Here is a 17,132-nt window from a genome sequence, read left to right as displayed (position 1 = left end):
AATCTTTGCTCATTCCTATGTCCAGGATGGTATTGCCTAGGTTGCCTTTCAGGGTTTTTATGGTTTTGAATTTTACGTTTAAGTCTTTAATCCATTTGGAGTTAACTTTTGTATATAGTGTAGGGAAGGGGTTCAGCTTCATTCTTCTGCATATAGCTAGACAGTTATCCAAGCACTATTTATTGAATAAGGAGTCTTTTCCCCATTTCTTGTTTTTGCCAGCTTTCTTGAAGATCAGATGATCATAAGTGTGCAATCTTATTTCTGGGCTCTCTATTCTGTTCCATTGGTCTATGTGCCTGTTTTTGTGCCAGTGCCATGTTGTTTTGGTTACTATAGCTCTCTATTATAGTTTTAAGTCAGATAATGTGATGCTTCTAGCTTTGTTCCTTTTGCTTAGGATTGCCTTAGCCACTGAGACTCTTTTTTGGTTCCATATGAATTTTAAAATAGTTTTATTTATCTAGTTCTGTGAAGAATATCTTGGTAGTCTGATTAGATATGGCACTGAATTTGTAAATTGCTTTGGGTAGTATGGCCATTTTAACAATAATGATTCTTCCTATCCATGACCATGGGATGCTTTCCCATTTGTTTGTGTCTTCTCCGATTACTTTGAGCAGTGTTTTGTAATTCTCACTGTAGACATCCTTTAACTCCCTGGTTAGCTTTATTCCTAGGTATTTTATTCATTCTGTGGCAATTGTGAACAGGATTGCTTTCTGATTTGGCTCTCAGATTGACTGTTTTTCATGTACAGGAATGTTAGTAATTTTTGTATGTCAATTTTGTATCCTGAAACTTTACTGAAGTTGTTTATCAGCTGAAGAAGATTTTGGGGTGAGACTATGGGGTTTTCTAGATATAAAATTACGTTGCCTGCAAAGACAGAGAGTTTGACTTCCTCTCTTCCTATTTGGATGTCCTTTATTTCTTTCTCTTGCCTGATTGCTCTGGCTAGGACTTGTAATACCATGTTGAATAGGAGGGGTGAGAGAGGTCATTCTTGCCTTGAACTGATTTTCAAGGGAAATGCTTTCAGCTTTTGCTCATTCAGTATGATGTTGACTGTGTGTCTGTCATAGACAGCTCTCATTATTTTGAGGTGTGTTACTTCAATACCTAGTTTGTTAAGAGTTTTAAAATGAAGGGGTTTTGAATTTATTGAAAGCCTTTTCTGTATCTATTAAAATAATAATTTAGCTTTTGTCTTTAGTTCTGTTTATGTGATGAATCACATTTATTGATTTGCATATGTTGAACCAGCCTTGCATCCTGGGGATGAAGCCTGCTCAATCATGGTGAATTAGCTTTTTGATGTGCTGCTGAATTTTTTTGCAAGTGTTTCATTGAAGATTTTTGCATTGATGTTCATCAAGGATATTGGCTTGAAGTTTTTTTGCTTTTTGTTTTGTTTGTTTTTTCGATGGAGTCTTGCTCTGTCGCCAGGTTGGAGTACAGTGGCGCCATTTTGGCTCACTGCAACTTCTGCCTCCTAGGTTCAAGTGATTCCCCTGCCTCAGCCTCCCGAGTAACTAGGGCTACAGGTGCACACCATCATGCCCAGTTAATATTTTGTATTTTAGTAGATATGGGGTTTCACCGTGTTGACCAGGATGGTGTCAATCTCCTAACCTCGTGATCCACCTGCCTCGGCCTCCCAAAGTGCTGGGATTACAGGCATGAGCCACCATGGCCAGTCTGAAGTTTTCTTTTTTTGTTGTGTCTCTGCCAGGTTTGGTATCAAGATGATGCTAGCCTCACAGAATAACTTAGGGAGGAGTCCCCCCTCTTCTATTTTTGGAATACTTTGTATAGGAATGGTAACAACTCTTCTTTGTAGAACTGGTAGAATTTGGCTGTGAATCTATCAGGTCCTGGGCTTTTATTAATTGGTAGGCTATTTATTACAGATTCAATTTCAGAGCTTGCTATTGGTCTCTTCCTGGTAGTCTTGGAAGGGTGTATCTGTCCAGGTGTTTATCCATCTCTTCTAGGTTTTCCAGTTTGTGTGCATAGAGGTGTTTGTGGTAGTTTTGGTGGTTGTTTTTATTTCTGGGGGATCAGTGGTAACATTCTATTCATCATTTATAATTGTGTTTATTTGGGTCTTCTCTATTATTCTAGCAAGTGGTCTATCTATTGTATTAATTTTTTCAAAAAACAACTCTTGGACACATTGGTCTTTTCAGTGGCTTTTGGTGTCTTGATTTCCTTCAGTTCAGCTCCAATTTTGGTCATTTGTTGTCTTCTGCTAGCTTTGGGGCTGGTTTTTTCTCGCTTCTCTAATTCTTTCAGTTGTGATGGTAGGGTGGTTAATTTGAGACCTAACTTTTGATGTGGGTATTTAGTGTTATGAATTTCTCTCTTAATGCTGCCTTAGCTGTGTCCCAGAAATTCTGCTATGTTGTAACTTCTTTCTCATTATATTCAAAGAACTTTTTTACTTTTGCCTTAATTTCGTTATTTACCCAAAAGTCATTCAAGAGCATGTTGTTTAGTCTCCATGTAATTGCATGGTTTTGAGCAATTTTTATAGATTTGACTTCTATTTTTTATTGTGCTATTGTCTGACAGTGTGCTTGGTATGGTTTTCATTCTTTTGCTGAGGATGGTTTTATGTTTAATTATGTGGTTGACTCTAGAGTATGTGCCATGTGATGATGAGAAGAATGTATATTCTGTTGTTTTGGGGTGGAGAGTTCTGTTAAGGTCTATCGGATCCACTTGGTCCATTGTTCAGTTCAGGTCCTGAATCTCTTTGTTAATTTTCTGCCTCAATGATCTGTCTAATAGTGAAGTGTTGGAGTCTCCCACTATTATTGTGTGAGAGTCTATGTCTCTTTGTAGGTCTCTAAACTTGTTTTATAAATCTGGATGCTCCTTTTTTGGGTGCGTATATACTCAGGATAGTTAGGACTTCTTGCCTAATTGAACCTTTACCATTATGTAATGTCCTTTGTCTTTTTTTGATCTTTGTTGGTTTAAAGTCTGTTTTCTCTGAAATTAGGATTGAAACCCCTGCTTTTTTCTGTTTTTCATTTGCTTGGTAGACTTCCCTCTATCCCTTCATTTTGAGCCTGTGAGTGTCATTACATGTGAGATGGGTCTTTTAAAGACAGCATGCCATTGAGTCTTGCTTTTTTATCCATCTTGCCACTCCTCTGCCTTTTAAGTGGGGATACTTAGCCCATTTACATTCAAGGTTAGTATTGATATGTGTGTTAGCTGGTTATGTTTGCTTGTTTTATAGTGACACTGGTCTGTGTGTTTATGTGTGTTTTTGTTTTAGCGGGTAGTGGTCTTTCCTTTCTATATGTAGTGCTCCTTTCAAATTTTCTTGTAAGGAAATCTAGTGACAACAAACTCCCTCAAGATTTGTATCAGAAAAGAATCTTATTTCCCCTTCACTCAGGAAGCTTAGTTTGGTCAGATAAGAAATTCTTGGCTGAAGATTTTTTTCTTTAAGAATGTTGAATATAGGCCCCCAGTCTCTTCTGGCCATTGAGTTTCAGCTGAGAAGTTTGCTGTTAGCCTGATGGGGTTTCCTTGAAGGTGACCTGCCCTTTCTCTTGAACTGACTTTAACATTATTTCTTTCATTTCTACCTTGGAAAATCTGACGATTATATGTCTTGGGGGATAATCTTTTTGTGCAGAATCTTGCAGGAGTTCCCTGTATTTCCTGAATTTAACTGTCGACCTCTCCAGCAAGGTTGGGGAAGTTTTCATAGATGATATCCTGGAATATGTTTTCCAAGTTATTTGCTTTCTCCCCCTCCCTTTCAAGGATGCTAATAATTCATAGATTTGGCCTCTTTATATGGAATCCCATACTCCTCAGAGGTTTTGTTCATTTCTTTTTATTTTTGTCTGACTGTCTAATTTCAGAGAACCAGTCTTCAACCTCTGAGATTATTTACTCAGCTTGGTTTACTCTGTTGTTAATTCTTGTGATTGCACTGCGAACTTCTTGTATTGCGTTATTCAGCTCTGTCAGAGCTGTTAAATTCTTTTTTACACTGGCTATTTCATCCTTCAGCTCCTATAGCACTTTACTGTGATTTTTAGTTTCCTCAAATTGGGTTTTATTATCCTCTTGAATCTCAATGATCTTCATTCGTATCCATATTCTGAATTCCATTTCTGTCATTTCAGCCAGCTCAGCCTGGTTAAGAACTCTTGTTGGATAACTGGGGCAGTTGTCTGGAGACATTCTGGCCTTTTGAGTTATTGGAGTTCTTGCTTTGGTTCTTTCTCATCTCTGAGTGTGGATGGTCCCACAATGAGATACCATCTCATTGCATTTTGATTTGCATTTCTCTAATGACCAGTGATGAGCTTTTTTTCACATTTGTTGGTCGCATCAATGTCTTCTTTTGAGAAATGTCTCTCCATATCCTTTCCCACTTTTTAATGGGGTTGTTTGCTTTTTTCTTAAGTTCTTTGTAGATTCTGGATATTAGACCTTTGTCAGATGGATGGATTCCAAAAATTTTCTCCCATTCTGTAGCTTGCCTGTTTACTCTGATGATAGTTTCTTCTGCTGTGCAGGAGATCTTCAGCTTAATCAGATCCCATTAGTCAATTTTGGCTTTTCCTGCAATTGTTTTTGGTGTTTTAGTCATGAAGTCTTTGCCCATGCCTATGTCCTGGATGGTATTGCCTAGGTTTTCTTCTAGGGTTTTTATGGTTTTAGGTCTTACATTTAGGTGTCGAATCCATCTTGAGTTAATTTTTGTATAAGGTGTATGGAAGGGGTCCAGATTCTGTTTTCTGCATATGGCAAGCTAGTTTTCCCAGCACCATTTATTAAATAGGGAATCCTTTCCCCATTGCTTGTTTTTGTCAGGTTTGTCAAAGATCAGATGGTTGTAGATGTATGGGGTTCTTTCTGAGGCCTCTGTTCTGTTCCATTAGTATATATAACTGTTTACCCACTGAGCAATACCACTGGGCTCCCTGGTTTCAGTCCCCTTTCCAACGAAGTGAACAGTTCTGTCTTGCTGAGGTTCCAGGTGCCACTGGGGTATGAAAAAAACTCCTACAGCTAGCTCAGTGTCTGCACAAACAGCCACCCAGTTTTGTGCTTCAAACTCTGGGCCCAGGTGGCGTAAGCACACAAGGGAATCTCCTGATCTGCAGATTGCAAAAGCTGTGGCAAAAGCATAGGAAAATGTGTAGTATATGGGCCAGGTAGCACAGTCCCTCATGGCTTCCTTTGGCTGGGGGAGGGAGGTCCCCCCAGCTCCTTGCATTTCCAAGGTGAAGTGACACCCCACCCTGCTTCTGCTTACCCTCCATGGGTTTCACCCAGTGCCTAGCCAGTACCAATGAGATAAACTGGGTATCTCAGTTGGAAATGCAGAAATCACCTGCCTTCTGCATTGGTGTCAATAGGAACTGCAGACTGGAGCTGGCCCAAAATCCTGTAATGTCATTCTTTGTCCTTTTTTGTTGGTTTAAATATTTTTTTCTGATGTGATAATATGACTCCTGTTCTTTTTTTTTTCTTTCCCAGTTGCATGGCAGTCCTTATTCTACCCCTTCAAGACTGTGTGTGTTGCTACTGGTGAGATGAGTCTCTTGAAGACAGCAGATGGTTGGTTATTTTGTTTTTATCCAGCTTGCCACTCTACGTCTTTTAAGTTGGGTGTTTAGCCTGTTTTCATTCATGGTTGGTATTGATATGTGTGATTTTGAAACTGTCATCATGTGGTCAGCAGGTTGTTATGTAGATTTGATTGTGAACTTGCTTTATGGTACCTGTGGGCCATCCGTTTAAGTGTGTTTTTGTGTTAGCAGGTGTCAATCTTTTAGTTCCATGTTTAGCTCTCCCTTAATAACCTCTTGTAAGGCTGATTTATTGACACAAATTCCCTCAAAATTTGCTTGTTTGAAAAGGATTCCTTTTCTCCACTTACGAAGCTTAGTTTGGTGGAATAGGAAATTCTTGGTAGGATTTTTTTTCCTTATGGATGCTGAAAATAGGCCCCCAATATCTTCTGACTTCTAAGGTTTTTGCTGAGATGTCTGCCGGTAGCCTAATGGCATTCCCTCTGTCTGTGACGTCACCCTTCAATCTAGCTGCCTTTAAGATATTTTTCTTTTGTATTGACATTGTTAATTTGATGACTATGTGCCCTCAGTCTGGTCATCTTGTATAGTATCTCATTGGGATTCCCTATATTTATTAGATTTGTGTGTCAACCTCTTTAGTGAGATTAGGGAAATTTTCCTGGACTATGTCCTCAAATATATTTTCGAAGTTGTTTATTCTCTCTCCTCCTCTCAAAGATGCCAAGGAGTTGCAGATTTTGTCTCTTTACATAATCCCACATTTCTTGAAGGATTTGTTCATTTTTTAAAATTCTTTTTTCTGTATTTTTGTCTGACTGAGTTGATCTGATGATCTGGTCTTCGAGCTCAGAGATTATTTCCTCAGTTTGGTCCATTCTGCTGTTAGTACTTCTGATTGTATTATAAAATACCGTATTAAAATTTTTAGCTCCAGAAGTTCAGTTTAGTTATTTCTTAAAATGACTATTTCATCTTTCAGGTCATTTATTGTCTTACTCTATTTGTTGGATTCCTTGGATTAGGTTTCAACTTTCTTGTGAATCTTGATGAGTTTTCTTGCCACCCAGATTCTGAATTCTATGTTTGTCCAGTCATTTCTGACAGGTGAAGAACTATTGCTGGGGAGCTAGTGGACTGGAGGAAAGAGAGAACTCTGGCTGCTTGAATTGCCAGAGTTCGTGCATTAGTGTTTTTCTTATCTAGGAGGACTGATGTTCTTTTAACTGTGGGGTAAGTTTAGTTAGTTGGCTTCATTTCTGGAAACCTTCAATGGGACTCATGGAGAAGACAGTTTGGCTGTCTCTCCACAGGGTGTCTGTGATGTATTGGAGGCATGAACAAAGAAGCAAAGCAATCAAGTCTTTGTTCCCTCCCCAGCCCAGGAACAGCAAGGGTGGGTACCATAGTAGGCAGTCATAGAGGGGCTGTCAGTTGCCTCTGGGAGAATCACAGATCCACTGCCAATCAGAGTAATCATCCAGGGGTAGGGTGGTTGCACTACAGGCCCAAGCCAGAGGGCTATGCCTGGCAAAACCAGAAGGGTCAGAGACTATGGGGGAAGACAAGCTGTCCTCTTTGTAGGATGGCCACTGGCACTTTAATTGCCGGAAATTAGTCACACTCTTTGTATCCTCCATATCCTAGGGGGAGAAGGGACTGGAATCATTGTGGAGGCAATGACAGTCTCATGGTTGCCTCTGGAAGCTCCACTTTAGAGAAATACAGGACTGCCATTGCCATTGAATAAAGTGATCAGGCAAGGGAAGGGCAGCTGCACTGGGCCCCAGGCCAGGAGATCCTGCCCAGTGAGACGTAGCAGGGGCAAGAAGCCATGTGGCCTGGCCACTTTTCCATATGGCAGTGCAGCACACTAGAGTCCAATGACAATTCTTGGGCTATTCACTCCCTCCCCAGTCTGAGGGCAGCAGTGGCAGGAAGCATGACAGCAGCATTCACAGCAAGCCTGTCAGTTACATGTGGGAGCTCCATTACAGAGAAATAAAGAGCTACAACCAGCTGTAGTGCTCAGGCAGGAATGGAGTGGCTGCGTCATGGTAACAGGCCAGTTGGCTTTGCTTGGAGAGATACAGCAGAGGCAAGGCCTGAAGTCCATCTGTTCCTCAGCACTGTGGATGTGGCCAATATCATGAGGGTGTTTAAGATACCTGACAACCCTTGTTGGGAGGCCTATGGGATCTGTTGCTGAGGCAAGACCTGTGTGACTACACATGGGCCTGAGCAGTCTCTCTACCCAGATAGCCGGCAGCTCTTCATGTTGGTCTGAAGTCTAGGGGAGAGAAAGAAGTTAGGAGAGATCTCCCATGCCCAGGATTGTGAAGTTCTGTCACAGAAGTGTTGGTATCCTGGGATTCTTGCTCACTCACCCTTTCTCCATGGTAGAAAGGTCCCCTTGGCTCTGTGCCTATCCCAGGCCAGGAGAGAAAGAGTTGAAATCAGTAAGAAATGACATAATTAAATACAGGGTACACTACAGGGGAAACTACATAAGACTATCAGCAAACATTTTAACAGAAATTTTAACAGAAGAGAGTGGGCTGATATATTCAAAGTGCAGAAAAAGAAAAAAATCTTCCAACCAAAATACTAAATCTGGAAAAACTATTCTTCAGGGACGAAAGGAAAATAAAGACATTTCCAGATAAACAAAAGCTGAGGGAGTTCACCACCACTAGACTTGTCTTACAAGAAATGCTCAAGAGAATTTCCACAGTTGCAATGAAATAACGCTAATTAATAACATTAAAAACAAAAATAAAAAATACTCACTTGTAAAGGTAAATACGTAGTCAAATTCAGGATACTCTAATACCATAATGGTCATGTGTAAATCATTTATATTACTAGTATAAACTTAAAAGACAAAACTATCAAAAAGACTTATACCTACAATAATTTGTTAAAGGATAGACAATATTTAAAAATGTAAATTGTGTATCGAAAACATTGAATGAGGGAAAGAGTAAAAGTGCAGAGTTGTGATATGCAATCAAACCTGAGTTGTTATTAGTTTAAAATAAATTGGCATGACTGCAAGATGTTCTATGTTAGCTTCATTGTAATCACAAATCAAAAATCTATAGTAGACACACAAAAGAAAAAGAGAAAGAAATCAAAACATACTGATATGGTTAGGCTCTGTGTCCCCACCCAAATCTCATCTCAAATTGTAATCCCCATAATCCCTACATGTGGAGGGCAGGATCTGGTGGGAGGTGATTGGATCATGAGGTCAGTTGCCCCCATGCTGTTCTCATGATAGTGAGTGAGTTTTCACTTGAGATCTGATGGTTTTATAAGGGGCTCTTCCCCCTTCACTTCCTTCACATGTTCTCTCACTTGTCACCATGTAAGACATGCCTGCTTACCCTTCTGCTGTAAGTTTCCTGAAGTCTCCCCAGCCATGCAGAACGGTGAGTCAATTAAACCTCTTTCTTTTATAAATCACCCAGTCTCAGGTAGTATTTTCATAGCAGTGTAAGAATGAACTAATATATATACCATTACAGAAAATAATAAAATCACAAAAGTATAAAACAAGAGAAAAAGAAAGGAGCAAAAGATCTCCAAAAAACCAGAAACAATAAAATGGTAGTAGCAAATTTTTTATCTATCAATGATTACCTTGAATTGAAAAAGATTGAACTATTCAATCAAAAGACACAGATTGGCTGAATGGGAAAAGAAAACACCCAGCTATATAGTGCCTACAAGAGACCCACTTCAGCTTTAAGTACACATGTAGACTGAAAGGGAAGGAATAAAGAAAGATAATTCATGCAAATAGAAACCAAGAGACTGCAGGAATAGCTATACTTCTATCAGACAAAATAAACTATAACTTAAAAACTGTAATATATACACTTAGCAAGAGATCGCCTAAATATATAGGGCAAATATTAATAGATCTAATGAGGAAGAGAGATAGCAATATTTTTTATTATTAATATATATTTTTAATTGTGTACTAAGGTGAAATTCATATAACATTAAATTAATGCCTTTAAGGTGTACAATTCAGTAGCATTTAATACATTCACAATTTTGTATAACCATTCATGTCTAATTAGTTCCAAAATATATGAATTTATTTTAGTCCTTGTGCAGGGGGTTGCATTTTAGTGACACACCTTAGTTCAAGGCATATCAATATCTTCATCAGGGCAGGGCCCTTGCTTCAAGTCACTTATTTATGCCTCCCCTTCATCTTTCATCCCAGGAGTTATGGCCCCAACCACACTAACATGTCTAATGCCTACCTTCTTGTTTACCTGTGCTTTGTTTTATAAAACCCTGATGACTTTCCAACTTTGATCTTTCATTTTCCCTTAAAATTAAGAAAATAACAGGACTTTACAATTTATCTGTCTTAAGGAGGCAGCTTAGATAGCAATACATTAATAGTAGAGGATTCCAATATGTCAATTTAATAACAGATTATTCAGACAGAAGTTCAATAATACACAGGACTTGAAATAAACTTTAAACCAAATAAGTCTATCAGACATATATAGAACATTTCATCCCAAAGCAGAAGAATAAACATTCTTCTGAAGTGCACATAAACCATTCTCCAGGATAGAACATATTTCAGGCCACAAACAAGTCTTCAAAAAATTTAAAAAGATTGAAATCATATTAAGCACTTTTTCTGACCACAAAGGTATGAGATTAAAAACCATTAACAGGGTGAAATTTTAAAAATACCCAAATATGCAGAAAGTAAACAACATCCTCCTGAATAACAATGGATCAGAGAAGAAATCAAGAAGGAAATAAAAAAAATCTTGAGACAGACAAATGAAAATGGAAATAGTGAAACTTATGGTATGCAGAAAAAACAGTTCTAAGAGAAAGTTTATAGCAATAAACACCTTCATAAAAAAGAAGAAAGATCTGAAATAAAGAATTCAGTTTTACAACTCAAGGAACTAGATAAAGAAGAACAAAGCACAAATTTTGTAGAAGAAAGAAAATAATAAAGAACAAATTAGAAATAAATGAAATAACCTATAAAACAATAGAAAAATTAATGAGCTTAAGAGTTAGTTTTTTGAGAAGATAAACAAAATTGACAAACATTTAGCTAGACTAAGAAAAAAAGGGAGAATAATCAAGTAAATAAAATCAGATGTGAAAGAGGCAGCATTATTACACTATATAAATGTACAGTGTCATAAAAGACTATTATGAACAATTATACATCAAATAGTTGGATTAACTTGGAAGAAACTGATATAGTCCTTGAAACATACAATCTATCAAGAATAAATCATTAAGAAATAGGAAATATCAACTGATCAATAATAGTAAGGGCATTGAAAAAGTAATCAAAATTTGTCAAGGACTGCAGGGCTTCACAACTTTGTAACAAACATTTAAATAAAAGCTAATACCATTGGCCTACATACCTACTTTTTTTTTCCAGTACCATGTTGTTTGGGTAACTATAACCCGGTAGTATAGTTTGAAGTAAGGTAATGTGATGCTCTAGATGCAGTTTTTATTTTTATTTTATTTTTTTTTTTTTTTGCTTAGTCTTGCTTGGGCTATGTGGGCTCTATTTTGGATTCAAGAATTTTGTGTCAATGTGATGAAAAGGGAACACTTTTACACTTCTGATGGGAATATAAACTTATACAACCACTATGGAAAACAGTATGGAGATTCCTTAAAGAACTAAAAGTAGAAGTGCCACATGATCCAGCAATCCCACTACTGGGTATCTACCCAGAGGAAAAGAAGTCATTACATGAAAAAGATAGTTCTACATGCATAGAACTAGCCTAAATGCCCATCAACCAAGGAGATGATAAAGAAAATGTGATATATATATATATACATGTGTATATATATCTATGTATATACACACATCTATATATACACACACATATGTATATACATATATATGTATATATATGACTTAGTATTCCAGAGTGCATGTATATACACACATTCTGTATATATATATGTATATATACACACACACATTCTGTATATATATATGTATATATACACACACACATTCTGTATATATATGTGTATATATATACACACACATTCTGTATATATATATATGTGTATATATATACACACACACATTCTGTATATATATATGTATATATATACACACACATTCTGTATATATATATGTATATATATACACACACATTCTGTATATATATGTATATATATACACACACATTCTGTATATATGTGTGTGTATATATATATATACACACACTCTGGAATACTACTCAAGTCATAACAACAACAAAATAGCATCCGCAGCAACCTAGATGGAGCTGGAGACCATTATTCTAAGTGAAGTAACTCAGAAATGGAAAATCAAATATTTTACGTTCTCACTTATAATTGGGAGCTAAGCTACGAGGACACAAAGGCATATGAATGATATAATGGACTTTGGGGATTCAGGGAAAGGGTGGGAGGGGGATGAGGAATAAAACACTATATACTGTGTACAGTGTACACTGCTTGAGTGATGGGTGCACCAAAATCTCCAAAATCAGCACTAAAGAACTTATCCATATAATCAAAAACCACCTGTTGCCCCAAAACTATTGAAATTTAATTTAATTTAAAAAGAAAAATGAATACTAGTCCTTCACAAACTCTTGTAAAAATTCAAAGAGGAGGGAATACTTTCAAACTCATTTTATGAGTTCAGCATTACCCTGATACTAAAGCAAGACAAGCACACTACAAAAAGAAAATAACAGGACAATATCCCCAATGAACATAGGTTAAAGGGTATATATGACAAGCCCACAGCTAACATCATACTCCATGGTGAAAAACTAAAAGATATTTCTAATTTCAGGATTAAAACAAGGATATTCACTCTCACCATTTTTATTCAACATAGTACTGAAAGTTCTAGCCACAGCAATAAGGCTAAAAAAAATTAAAGGTACCCAAATTTGAAAGAAAAAGGATAAACTGTCTCTGCAGATAACTTGATTGTATATATAGAAAACCATAAAGTTTTAACAAAAACAAAACTGTTATAAATAATAAATTAATTCAGTAAAGTTACGGGATACCAAAACAACATACAAAAATTAACAATGTTTCAATGCACTAATGGTAAGCCATTTGAAAACAAATTGAGAAAACAATCTCACTTTACAAAAGCATTAAAAAATGCTTAGGAATATAGTTGATCAAAAAAATAAAAGATCTGTACACTGAAAACTACATAACAATGATGAAAAAACTGAAGAAGACAAAAATAAATGGAAAGATATCTTGTTTTCATGGACTGGAATAATCAATGTTATTAAAATGTTTGTAACACCCAACACAACCTACAAATTCAATGCAATCTTCATCAGTATCCCAGGGGCATTTTTACTGAAATAGGAAAAAAAAAGTCTTAAAATTCATATAAAATCACAGAAGACCTCAAATAGCCGACAAATTCAGCAGAAAGGGCAAAGCTGAAAACATCACTATTTTAGTTCAAATGTACTACAAAGGTGAATAATCCAAACAGTTTGGCATTGGCACAATAGAGATATGTGGACCAACTAAACATTCGGAGAGCCTAGAAGTAAATCCACACATTTATGGTCAACTGGCTTTCAACAAGTGCCAAGTAAACACAATAGACAAAAGACAATCTTTTCAATAAATAGTGTAAGGGAAACTGGATATTCACAAGCATAAAAAAGAAGTGGGACCCTTTTCTTACCATATATATATATAACACAAAGTAAAGAACTAACTGTAAGACATGAAACTGTAAAACTACTAAAGGAAAACACAATGAAAAATCTTCTTGACATTGATCTGGGCAAAGACATTTTGACATTACCTCAAAACAAAAGCAAGAGGGTAGCTGGCAAGATGGCCAAATAGGAACAGCTCCTGTCTGCAGCTCCCAGCAAGATCAACGCAGAAGGTGGGTGATTTCTGCATTTCCAGCTGAGGTACCTGGCTCATCTCACTGGGACTGGTTAGACAGTGAGTGAATCCCACAAAGAGTGAGCTGAAGCAGGGTGGGGTGTTGCCTCACCTGGGAAGTGCAAGGGGTTGAAAAACTCCCTCCCCTAGCCAAGGGAAGCCACGAGGGACTGTGCCATGAGGAATGATGCATTCCGCCCCATATACTACGATTTTCCCATGGTCTTCACAACCCGCAGACCAGGAGATTCTCTCAGGTGCCTACACCACCAGAGCCCTGGGTTTCAAGCACAAAACTGGGTGGCCATTTGGGCAGACACCAAGCTAGCTGCAGGAGTTTTTTTTCACACCCCAGTGGTTCCTTGAACACCAGCAAGACAAAACCATTCACCCCCCTGGAAAGGGGGCTGAAGTCAGGAAGCCAAGTAGTCTAGCTCAGCAGATCCCACTCCCACGGAGCCCAGCAAGCCAAGATCCACTGGCTTGAAATTCTCACTGCCAGCACAGCAGTGTGAAGTTGACCTGTGACGCTGGAGCGGGGTAAGGCGTCCGCCATTACTGAGGCTTGAGTAGGTGGTTTTCCCCTTACAGTGTAAAAAAAGCCACCAGGAAGTTTGAACTTGGCGGAGCCCACCACAGCTCAGCAAAACTGCTGTAGCCAGACTGCCTCTCTAGATACCTCCTCTCTGGGCAGGGCATCTCTGAAAGGCAGCAGCCCCTGTCAGGAACTTATAGATAAAACTCCTCTCTCCCTGGGACAGAGCACCTGGGGAAAGGGTGGCTGTGGGTGCAGCTTCAGCAGACTTAAATATTCCTGCCTGGCAGCGCTAAAGAGAATGGCAGGTTTCCCAGCACAGCACTCAAGCTCTGATAAGGGACAGATTGCCTCCTCAAGTGGGTCCCTGACCCCCATGCCTCCTGACTGAGAGACACCTCCCAGTAGGGGTGACAAACACTTCATACAGGAGAGCTTCTAGTGGGTGCTCTTCTGGGGCGAAGCTTCCATAGGAAGGAACAGGCAATAATCTTTGCTGTTCTGCAACCTCCACTGGTGATACCCAGGCAAACTGGGTCTAGAGTGGACCTTCAGCAAACTGCAGCAGACCTGCAGCAGAGGGGCCAGACTGTTAGAAGAAAACTAACAAACAGAAAGGAATAGCATCAACATCAACAAAAAGGAAGTCCACACCAAAACCCCATCCAAAGGTCACCAACATCAAAGATCAAAGGTAGATAAATCCACGAAGATGAGGAAAAACCAGTGCAAAAAGGCTGAAAATTCCAAAAATTCCAAAAACCAGAAGGTCTCTTCACCTCCAAAGGGTCACAACTCCTCACCAGCAAGGGAACAAAATGATGGAGAATGAGTTTGACAAATTGACAGAATTAGGCTTCAGAGGGTGGGTAATAACAAATTTTGAGCTAAAGGAGCATGTTCTAACCCAATGCAAGGAAGCTAAAAACCTTGAAAAAAGGCTAGAGGAATTGCTAACTAGTATAACTAGTTTAGAGAGGAACATAAATGACCTCATGGAGGTGAAAAACACAGCAAGAGAATTTCGTGAAGCATTTACAAGTATCAATAGCTGAATCGATCAAGTGGAAGAAAGGATATCAGAGATTGAAGACAAACTTAATGAAATAAAGTGTGAAGACAAAATTAGAGAAAAAAGAATGAAAAAGAACAAACAAATCCTCCAAGAAATACGGGACTATGTGAAAAGACCAAACTTCTGTTTCTTTGGTGTACCTGAACGGGATGGAGAGAATGGAACCAAGTTGTAAAACACTCTTCAGGATATTATCCAGGAGAATTTCCTGAACCTAGCAAGACAGGCCAACATTCAAATTCAGGAAATATAGAGAATACCACAAAGATACTCCTCAAGAAGAGCAACCCCAAGACACATAATCATCAGATTCACCAAGGTTGAAATGGAGGAAAAAATGTTAAGGGCAGCCAGAGAGAAAGGTCAGGTTACCCACAAAGGGAATCCATCAGACTAATAGCAGATCTCTCTGCAGAGACCCTACAAGCCAGAAGAGAGTGGGGGCCAATACTCAACATTCATAAAGAAAAGAATTTTCAACCCAGAATTTCATATTCAGCCAAACTAAGTTTCATAAGTGAAGGAGAAAAAAATCCTTTACATACAAGCAAATGCTGAGAAATTTTGTCACCACTAGGCCTGTCTTACAAGAGCTTCTGAAGGAAGCACTAAACATGGAAAGGAAAAACCAGTACCAGCCACTCCAAAAACATACCAAATTGTAAAGACCATTGACACTATGAAGAAACTGTATCAACTAATGTGCAAAATAATCAGCTAGCATCATAATGACAGGATTAAATTAACACATAACAACATTAACCTTAAATGTAAATGGGCTAAATGCCCCAATTAAAAGTCACAGACTGTCAAATGGATAAAGAGGCAAGACCCATTGGTGTGTTGTATTCAGGAGACCCATCTCACATGCAAAGACACACATAGGTTCAAAATAAAGGGATGGAGGAAGATTCATCAAGCAAACAGAAAGAAAAAAAAAAAAAAAAGCAGGAGTTGCAATCCTAGTCTCTGGTAAAACAGACTTTAAACCAATAAAGATCAAAAGAGACAAAGAAGGGCATTACATAATGGTAAAGGGATCAATTCAACAAGAAGAGCTAACTATCCTAAATATATATTCACCCACACAGGAGCACCCAGATTCATAAAGCAATTTCTCAGAGACCTACAAAGAGGCTCAGACTCCCACACAGTAATAGTGGGAGACTTTAACACCCCAATGTCAAAATTAGATAGGTCAATGAGACAGAAAAATTAACAAGGATATTCAGGACTTGAACTCAGCTGTGGAACAAGTGAACCTAATAGACATCTACAGAACTCTCCACCCCAAATCAACAGAATATACATTCTACTCAGCACCACATCACACTTATTCTAAAATTGACTACATAATTGGAAGCAAAACACTCCTCAGCACATTCAAAAGAACAGAAAAAATAACAAACAGTCTCTCAGATCACAGTACAATCAAATTAGAACTCAGGATTTAAAAACTCACTCAAAATTGCACAGCTACATGGAAAGCGAACAACCTTCTCCTGAATGACTACTGGGTAAATAACAATATTAAGGCAGAAATAAATAAGTTCTTTGAATCCAATGAGAACAAAGACACAACATAACAGAATCTCTCGGATACAGCTAAAGCAGTGTTTAGAGGGAAATTTATAGCACCAAATGCCCACAGGAGAAAGCGGGAAAGATCTAAAATTGACACCCTAATATCACAATGAAAAGAACTAGAGAAAAGCAAGAGCACACAAATTCAAAAGCTAGCAGATGACATGAAATAATATCAGAGTAGAACCAAACGAGATAGAGAGAACAAATACTTCAAAAAATCAATGAATCCAGGAGGTGGTTTTTTGAAAAGATGAACAAAATAGAATAGACCACTACCCAGATTAATAAAGAAGAAAAGAGAGAAGAGTCAAATAGACACAATAAAAATGATAATGGGAATATCACCACTGATCCCACAGAAATATAAATTACCATCAGAGAATACTATAAACACGTCTATACGAATAAA

Source organism: Macaca mulatta, chromosome 11 (assembly GCF_049350105.2).
Source record: "Macaca mulatta isolate MMU2019108-1 chromosome 11, T2T-MMU8v2.0, whole genome shotgun sequence".
Lineage (NCBI taxonomy): Eukaryota > Metazoa > Chordata > Mammalia > Primates > Cercopithecidae > Macaca > Macaca mulatta.
The sequence above is the reverse complement of the archived record's forward strand: the minus strand, read 5'-3'. Positions refer to the sequence as shown.